This window comes from Chenopodium album, chromosome 14 (genome assembly GCF_948465745.1).
Source record: "Chenopodium album chromosome 14, dcCheAlbu1.1, whole genome shotgun sequence".
Lineage (NCBI taxonomy): Eukaryota > Viridiplantae > Streptophyta > Magnoliopsida > Caryophyllales > Amaranthaceae > Chenopodium > Chenopodium album.
Window position 1 is genome coordinate 40,909,408 of NC_137847.1, and position 9,640 is coordinate 40,919,047.

Consider the following 9,640-nt stretch of genomic DNA (forward strand, 5'->3'; position numbering starts at 1 on the left):
CACTCTGTATATGATCTATATGATGTTATTAACCTTATCTTAAGAGAACATTAGGATCTTAAATAGGTAGATGTTTTCCCCTTTCTCCGAAAAAAATGTACTATATTTTTCTATCTATTAACATATACTAAAAGCAAATCATTTCATGACACTTGTCATTATCTTGTGAAAAATTTTCCCGCCTTTTTCACTTCTCTATTTATTTATTTTTTTTTTTTTTTTTGCAAAATCTTTAAGTAAACTATTTACTATTTTTAAATTATCTTATGTATTTTCTTTCCACAATCATATTCCATGTATACCCATCTGAAATAATTCTGAATATTTTTTATATACTTTATATTTTGTAATATTATTGTTAAAAGTATTTAACAATTCGTACATTGCACGGGATTTTAACCTAGTTTGTGAATTGTGAATAAAAGAGAGTAGATATTTGTCTAGAATATCAATATGCATAAACTCAACTTTGAAAGTACTCTGTGTTTTAGGTGTGACCTGGATTTTATTGGCTTATTTGTTTTGTGGAGTATTTATGTGTGTTCTTGAAAATTTCATAGAATATCGAGCGCGATTAGTATGTACTTGCTCATATAATAATTATTACTCTAAACTTTTCTACAATATTGTATCATAAAATCAAAATTTGATATTTTATAACTTCGTCTGAATCTTGTAACAAAAAAAAAAGACAATAAGAGCAAGATATGAAAAATTTACAACACTTCCCCTACTTTTCTCTCAAAGCAAGGAGTTTGAAGTTGCAAAATTAAATTGGTTTTTTTTGGAGTGGAGCAAAAAATCAGGTAATTTTCGTTATAATCCAAATGAAATTTTGCAAAATACAACCTTTTATAAGAAGATTTTCGCAAGAGACCATCTTATAAATTTTTTTTGCAATGGTATACCTTAATTAAATTTTTTTTTTGGCAATAACACACCTTAATCAAAGTTTTTTTTTGCAATGACATACCTTTGGCCGGAAAAGAGGATTTAACCCTATTTCCCGGCGTTGACCCGACCACATGCGATGCACATGACCTCTTTAAACCACTCTTCAACTACGCCACCCACTAGTATAGAATGCCACTGAAACCGCCTTACCCACCCCCTCCCAAATTTGTTTTACACCAAAAGGAATATAACTAGCAAGATTGTGAGCCACCACGTTTATTTTATTTTTGTAAATAAAATACTATATATCATAAATAACACAATTTTTGTAATTTTTTTTCTTTATATAAATAAAATTTCTAATAAAAAAAATAAAATTTTATTTTTATACTTATTTTAAACTATTAAATATTTTTATACCTATGAGGCACTTAGATTTAAAGTCTAAAATCTTATTCATTTATATTGCTTGTGTGACAATTAAATTTTAATTTTAAAAGAGATTGAAAATTATTTATTATTATTTTAAAAGGAGAAGGGAAGAAAACCATAACCAATAGCCCTGCAACGCAACCCATACTTATCCCGTTTCCGCTGAGCAGCAACTAACACAACACGACCAGGAACAAAGTCAGACAACCCTGATTGTGTCAAAGGAGAAGACCCCGTCAAGTCAACACACACATCAAGACCTCTATCCCAAGATTAAAGCAACACATCTGCAGGTCGAAGAGCCCCATCGTTGCATCCAGTCAACTCAATGTTAACCTCCTTTTTCGCAGAAATCCCGAACCGAAAACAAATATCAACAAGGGTCGCGAACAACATTATGCCGATATTTAATACCCACCATCCCAGCACAAGACACTGCATGATCTCCAAATATATCCGCATCGAAAACCCTTGAGCAAGCAAAACACGGTGCCAAAATCGAGAACAATGGAACACCCAATCTGTAGCAAAGAACAGAATGTAAGCCTTACCATTTATAGTCTGATCCAATCCCGATATTGGAACCGCCCACAACCAGGCAGAAAAGAATTATTTATTATTATTATTATTATTATTATTATTATTATTATTATTATTATTATTATTATTATTATTATTATTATTATTATTATTATAGTTTTGGATGGTCATGACTCATGAGAATAGCCATAGACCCTAAATTTTAGGATGGTTATAGGCTAATGATCCATTTACATTTGTCGTATCTTCAGTTTAATTCCTTATTTCCTTTCCATTTCTTCAATAAAACAATAGCCAGATAATTGCCGAAAACATCCAAATATAAAGGAACCAAGGTTCTGTAATCCAGACAAACTATGTCACGCTAATATAATGGGCTCGGCGATGGAGCGTTACAACTTAACATCTTGTTATCATACCTAAAGGTGTCAAAACCGAAACGACAAGAAAAAAACTATCCATTTTAAATTGTAACAGATTCGATTTGATCCGAGAAATTCAAGATCCAAACTCGATCTGTAATCGAACTACTCAACTCGAATCCGAATTTGACTCGATCTGAACCTAACCCGGCACCGATTTGATACGAACTGAACTCAACCCGAATCCGATTTGACCCGACCTGAACTCAAACCGAACCGATTTGACCTGACCCGAACTCAACCCGATCCGAAATTGACCCGACAAATAACCAATCTAATCCGATTTATTTTGACCCGAACATTTATTAACCCGACCCGATTTTAACTCGATTTGATACCCGATTCGAATTTAACCTGACCATAATTAATTATTGACCTTTTTATTCAAGTTCTTATACTACCATATTTACTAATTATTAATAAGTTAACTTTTTTTACTACAAAGAAATAATCCGGAGTAACAAGTTTACTTCATGTACATACCAATTATAGAAAATTACTTTTTAAGCTTTAATTATATTCGTCTCATCTAAAATTTGTTACAAATAATTTGTTATACTTGAACATTAAAACTTCTTCTTTCAACTCGATAAAAAATATGATACATGAATGACTTGATATTGATCGGATAATAAGGTAAAAACTCAATAATAACTTGGATATGAATTGGGTCAACTCAATTAAAATCCAACCAAACACAGAAAGGAATTATTGAATCGAAATTGACCAATTAATGAATCAACGGATCAATCTTATCTTAATCAAATCGAACTTGACCGAACCGAAATCATCCGAATCAAAATCAACCCGACCCAAATTCATTCGACCCGTAATTAACCCGGTTAACCTCGTTTTGAACCCGATCTGAATTTATCCGAGCCTACACATGAACCGATCTGGAGTTGACCCGATCCATATCCGACCCGGACTCGATAGACCATGACCCAAATTTGATCCAACCCGAATTTGACCCGACCCGACTTAAAAGAATAATTTTGACCCGAATATATCCGACCCGAACAGACTCGACCCGAATAGACCGACCAAAACTCCATCCGGTTATCCGAATTGACACCTTTAATCACACCACCCTTTCTTAGACTTATTATGTCCGTTGTAATTAGGTTCAACACAATTTTATCTTTCTTAAAATGTGAACGAACAACACTCAACCTTACACAACTATGCAATTTAATTTTATATGGTATTTTGTACATGGTGTACATTTACGTTATTCAACTATGAGTGTTCATCGAACCTCCAAGAACTCCATCAATATATTAAAATATAAACATAATTACTTTCTTGCTGGAGGGGTATTATTATTGAATAATTTTCATTACACACACGGAAGTAGACTATATTAAATTTACAACCATTCCCTATATAATGCATTAGGAGATTTTGGGGGAAGGGATTTCCACATCCCAAATTCCCAATGCACATTTTCAACCTTAAATATCATCTATTATGCAAGATTTATAATTATAAAAAGGAAAAAGATATTTATAGTCCGCATATAAGAAATTAAAAGTGAAAAGAATAGACAATAAATAAACATTTATTACACCGATTTACTCGTGAATTGTCGATAAATTCCCAACTTAATAGTAAAAAAGAAAGTATATTAAATGCTTATAAAAATGATTAATAATCCCGCAGATACTGAAACCATTAAAAGAACACCTTTTATGTACAAAAATAGATATCAACACAAATTTAACAAGACCTGAGTATGACTAATTTTTTTTTTTTTAATTATAAAATATAAATTAATAGAGTGAAAACTGAAAAGTGTTAAGGTGCAATAATTAAGGAACTAAAGAATTACATACATTTGTTCATTGTCTTCTCGATCTTTTGGCATAGCCGCTCCAAATGATAAATTTTGAGTAATACAATTTAAATTTTTATTTTTGTACGGATGAACTACAAGAACATAATATCTATATACTCTTTACGCGTTTTAATAAGTGTTACACTTACCAAATTTTGCCGTGTTTTAATAAGTGTTACACTTTCTTTTTTGACAAAAAAGCTACATTGAAATATTATATCTCTCTCCTTTCATGGTCCTACCCAAACCCATTACTACTTTTTTTATTATATGTTTCCTCTCACATTCATTACTTTTTAATAAATTATTAACGCTAGTATCAACACAGAGGGGGTAACAATTTAGTTGCAAATGGGGGAGGATGATTTTGAACCATAGACCTAGGCTCACAATCTGTACCAACCACTAAGCCAAGACCTTATTAATATATTGAAGTTGACGATTTATTATATCCACTGATAATTTTTGTATGCAAACAATTCAAAACAGCAAGAGAAAGTAGATTGACAACATACTTAGACCCACAAGTACTGGAGGGAAGAGAAAGTATGATTCTACATCAACCACGTAAATTCTGGTAAACATTAATATAAGATGAATACATGCATGGATTTTAGCTAATTATATCGAATACTGTAATTGAGATTGCGTATAAAATTAGATCACTTACAATATCGTAAGTGCATTTATACACAACATATATACTATATACCTTTGCTATCTTATTCTTAATGTCTTTCACAAACCAACATTTCCAACTCCTCTTATGTTTTGCCTTAGTCCTTGTCTTGGGGCTTTGGGCGACCCAACCCTTGGCACGTCCCTCTCGATGATCAAAAGGCCAGCTTATCACTAAGGGAGAGGTACGAGCTTTGGATGGCTGAATATGGATGTGTCTAAGGGATGAGATTTAAAAGGAGAAGCGTTTCAACATATTCAAGACGAATGTTGAATACATAGATAATTTCAATGCTAATGCATCAAATAAATTGTATACGTTAGGTACAAACGCAGTGAAACGCCTTCACGGATTTAACTACAGAGGAGCTAATAGCTACTCACACAGGTATTAAAAAGCAATTTATTTCGGAATCAATGAACACAAGGACAACCCGGTTTAGGTATGAAAATCTTACCGATGATGATATCCTACCTTCAATAGATTGGAGAGAACAAGGAGCCGTCATGGAAGTTAAGGACCAGGGGTTACGCGGTATGAACACATCAATTATTAGTATTATTTATTTTTTTATATGAATGATCCTACTAAACCGACACCTCATGGGTTAAACCATTCCAGCTTTGCAGGTTAATTTAATGCTTGAGAGTAGAGGGGGCTTCGTTGTTTAACACTTGAAAATAGAGGGGGGAGGTAAGGGAATCCCTCTACTCCCAAGCAAATATAGTTGAAAATTAATTGATTACTTTCTATTATTCTGTTATATTGCTTTTTTTTATTACTAGTATTATTTATTTATTCATATTGTTTAAATTACAGGAAGTTGTTGGGCATTCTCAGCAGTCGCGGCAGTAGAAGGGCTAAACAAAATCAAAACAGGACAACTAATCTCACTATCAGAGCAAGAACTTCTCGATTTTGTTCAAGATTACGGCTGTGGTGGCGGACAGATGACGAAATCATTTACATTTATTCAGCAGAACAAAGACAGATCAACAGAAGACGAGTACCCATATCAGGACAATCAGTCGCAGTGTCAGGCTAGTACTCTTGGAAGCAATGCAGTGACAATAGACGGGTTTCAAAGGGTTCCTAACGATGAGTCTGCCCTTATGAAAGCAGTTTCGCAACAGCCTGCCGCGGTTTGTATTGATATTCATGGGCTTGACTTCAGACACTGTAGCAATAGTATCTATAATGGGGATTGTGGCCGTGAAAACATTAATCATGCTGTTACTGTCGTCGGGTATGGGACTGATGCATATGGAAATGAAAACATTAAATTGTTGAAGTTAAAATATTACTCCCTCGGGTCTATAACATGAAGAATCAGATCCCCAAAAGGAGAGCAAATTTTTTTCCAAAAAATAACCAAATACAAGATATGAAGAATCAATAAGTTATAATTTGGGCTATATCATCTTAATTTCATTCCTAATTTAATCTCATAGTATTACGTAATAACCAAACACCCCTTCATATGAATAAAATAAAATCTCTTATATAAATTCTATGGTATAGATAGAGATGTCAAATCTATCATTTCCTTATGTTTTTAATACATACATGTTATTACGGCATGTATTTTGAGAAAGAGATTAATAAGATAAACAGACAAATTAACAACAATAACTTAAACACCAATAACATATGTCTTTCTTACTATCTTACAAAGCTAGTGTTCTAATTATATTTGTTAATTTGACTGTTAACCTCTGCCTATCCCCTCCTTTAATATCACAACAATAATTAGCACGTGCGCGTGGGAGCGTCCCTAATATCTCTAATAATTCAAAGAACTAACTCCCCTTCTTCCCGTTCTACTTCTAAAAAAAACATCGTCGAAATCATAATTTACAGTGTACTCTTCTTTGATATATAAACCCAATTGTTCTAATGGTCTCCTAAAACGATCAGGTCACATCACTACCAAAGAGGTCCCAACCAAAGCCTCAAGATCCTTCATAACTCGAAGGTTGTCGTCAACATTTATAGATTGTTCCATCTGCAAAAAAGTAAAGAAGGGTTGAGTTTTAACAATAAATTAAAAATCTCACAACCTACAACCATATAACTTCTAAGAGTTATTAAAATTCAACTGACCTTTCTAATGGCCATTCGGGTTGCCTCCCTCGCTTCTTGTCTTTGCCTTTTGATGAGTTTAGATTCTTCTCTTGATCGCAAAGCTGATTTGGCAGCTCTTATTTTTGCATCCATGTTAACTGTCTCTGTAAAATGAATAGCATGTTTAGTTGCAGTTGAAGGCTTAAGTTAAAACTTCATGTATTCAACCGCACAGAAGATAGTAATGAATGCATATTCACCTTCATGTTGCCGCCTCTGCATTATTTTCTTCTCGTGCTGCCGATTTGTTATATCAGCTTCAGCACCCTAAACGTTTGAAAAGTACATATGAGTAAAATTTGCAGATGGAATCAAATGAAAGACTGAACTTTCCAAGTGATTAGAAACTAAGATTTGGCAATTACCGGTTCCAACAATGTGTGATTTTGGGCCTTCTTTATGGTTTCTGCTTACCGAATCATCAATTGTGCATTACGCAGGGCTCTTGATGGAGAGAGTTCAACATCTGATATAGTAGGAATCATTTTCCGTGTTGTAATGTCACAATTGAACTTTGATGAAGACAAAGGACAGGCAATCTTATGCTGATGAGATGACCTTTGCCTTATATCTCTGTGCTTTTGAACATTGGATAACATTTTGAACACCATGATTTATGGACTGTCTGAAAACAACGCAAAACATTAATTTAGAGTTTAGACCAATTATTCATAAGAAATTCTTCTCAAAAATTACAAATTGCAAAAATTGAAAAATTAAAATAGTTACTATATTAAACTCGAAAATTGACATAAAAATCTCCCCACTTAAAAAATATCCGCATTAAATTCATAGTTCAATCCTAACATTAAAGGGTGCAATACATTAACAGCCAAATTTGATTCAATAATCTCGAAAAAAAGGAAAATGCACTGACAATTAAATTAGATTACATCAAATATAAAACCTAGATTATGAAATTGATAATGATGAAAACAAAAACAAACAACATACATCAAAAGCTGGTTCAATGGGGAGACAAGTATCAGAAAGCGAAGTGTGATTCAACGGAGAACTTGAACTATGCTTCAATGGAAAACTTGAACTGCGCTTCAAGTTCAATGGAGAACTGAGAGAGAGCTCAAATTTGGCGTGACAATGATAAATCTAATAAACATATAAAAATTGATAGATAGACTTACAGTACAAGAGTTAAAACTAGACAAGAACTCGAACGCTTGCAGCAGTTTAATTGGAGAGTTGTTGCGCCTCATAACAGAACGAATTTGTGACTTTGTGACTTTGTGTGTGTTTTTTTTGGGTGTCAGGCAGATTTATACTAATACGGAATACTTGAAAACTTCAGGTTGAAGTTTCCTAATTTACCATAGATTTTTAAATAGAGAATTTACCAAATTACTTTAAAGTTCCATTAAATTTTAAAAGATTGAATTTATAAAACCAAATTCCATTTTTTTTTTCCTTCTTACGTAATTTCCCTATCAAAAATACACCTTATATTAGCATAGTAGCTTATAATATCACTTTAATAATCCCAACTATAGGCGATTTACTTCTAATAATCCGAACTTAGGTTTATTTTTTTAATAATTTCAAATATAATATTCATTTGCCTCCAATGATCCCAATGATCGGCATCTGTTAAATTTTTTTTTTTTGGGGGTTTTAAAAGCCAAGTACAAACACGTTATTGGTCCAAATGTTTAAAAAAAACATAAAAACATAAAAAAAAAATGAAAAGACAAAAAATTAAAACATAAAAATAAAAAATAAAAAATAAAAAAAAAAACAAAATTGCCCAGCCACCTTCCCTCCACTGCCAGACCCTAACCCCACTCCTCAGCTCGCCGAAAATCGGCTGACCACCCACCTCAACCACCAAAATCGGCTGACCCACCCCGACCCCTTCCTTTTCCCCTAACCCCCACCGCGTCTACCTTCTTCAAAAACCTAACCACCCGACAACCCTCCTCCTTCCTTCCCCTACTTGAAAACCCTTAACTCTCTTTCCCACGTCGCGAAATGGCGAGAAGGGGTCGTTTTGAGGTGGGGAAAAAAGGATTGGTGGTTGTTTCGTGGTGGTTAAGGGTGTAATGAGGGTTGTCGATTTTTTGGGCTGGGTTGGGTTGCGTTTGGTGTCCTATAACACACTTTGTTGATTCTCACCGATTTTCTATGAAACATGGAAAATATATTGCTGCGATTACAGGTGGGAATGAACCGAGAAACATTGAAGAGGCAATGAAGCATGAGGGTTGGCGTAAAGGCCATGGTAGATAAGATACATGCTCTCGAAGAACAAGGAACTTGGGTGCTAGAAAAATTACCACCCGGTAAAAAGGCACTCAGAAGTAAGTGGGTCTATAAAGATAAATATGATGAGCACGGAGATCCCCTTAGATTGAAAGCGAGGCTTGTGATATTCAGCCACCATCAAGTCGAAAGTCTAGATTACATGAGACATTTGCTCCCATGGCAAAAATGGTGACAGTTCGGACTTTCCTTGCGGTAGTAACAGTTAAAATTTGGGATGTTCATCAAATGGATGTCTACAATCACTAGTAGAAAAATTGCTATTTATAACCCCCTATTTGTAACTGGCTTAATTTACGTTAGTTACAACAAGAGTATAAGTAACTGACATAGATAGTGTTGGTTACAAATAAAATAGTATTAGTAAGTGGCATAACAAAGGTCAGTTACAAGTAGTAGATCAGCGATAGGCTGACTAACTACTAGTAATGAAAGTAA

General features: G+C 33.7%; 1 pseudogene; it reads left to right on the forward strand.

Moving 5' to 3' along the window:
• Positions 1-5,220: 5,220 nt before the first annotated feature.
• On the forward strand, positions 5,221-6,129 carry LOC145578057 (cysteine endopeptidase RepA pseudogene; annotated as a pseudogene).
• The last annotated feature ends 3,511 nt before the right edge of the window (positions 6,130-9,640 follow it).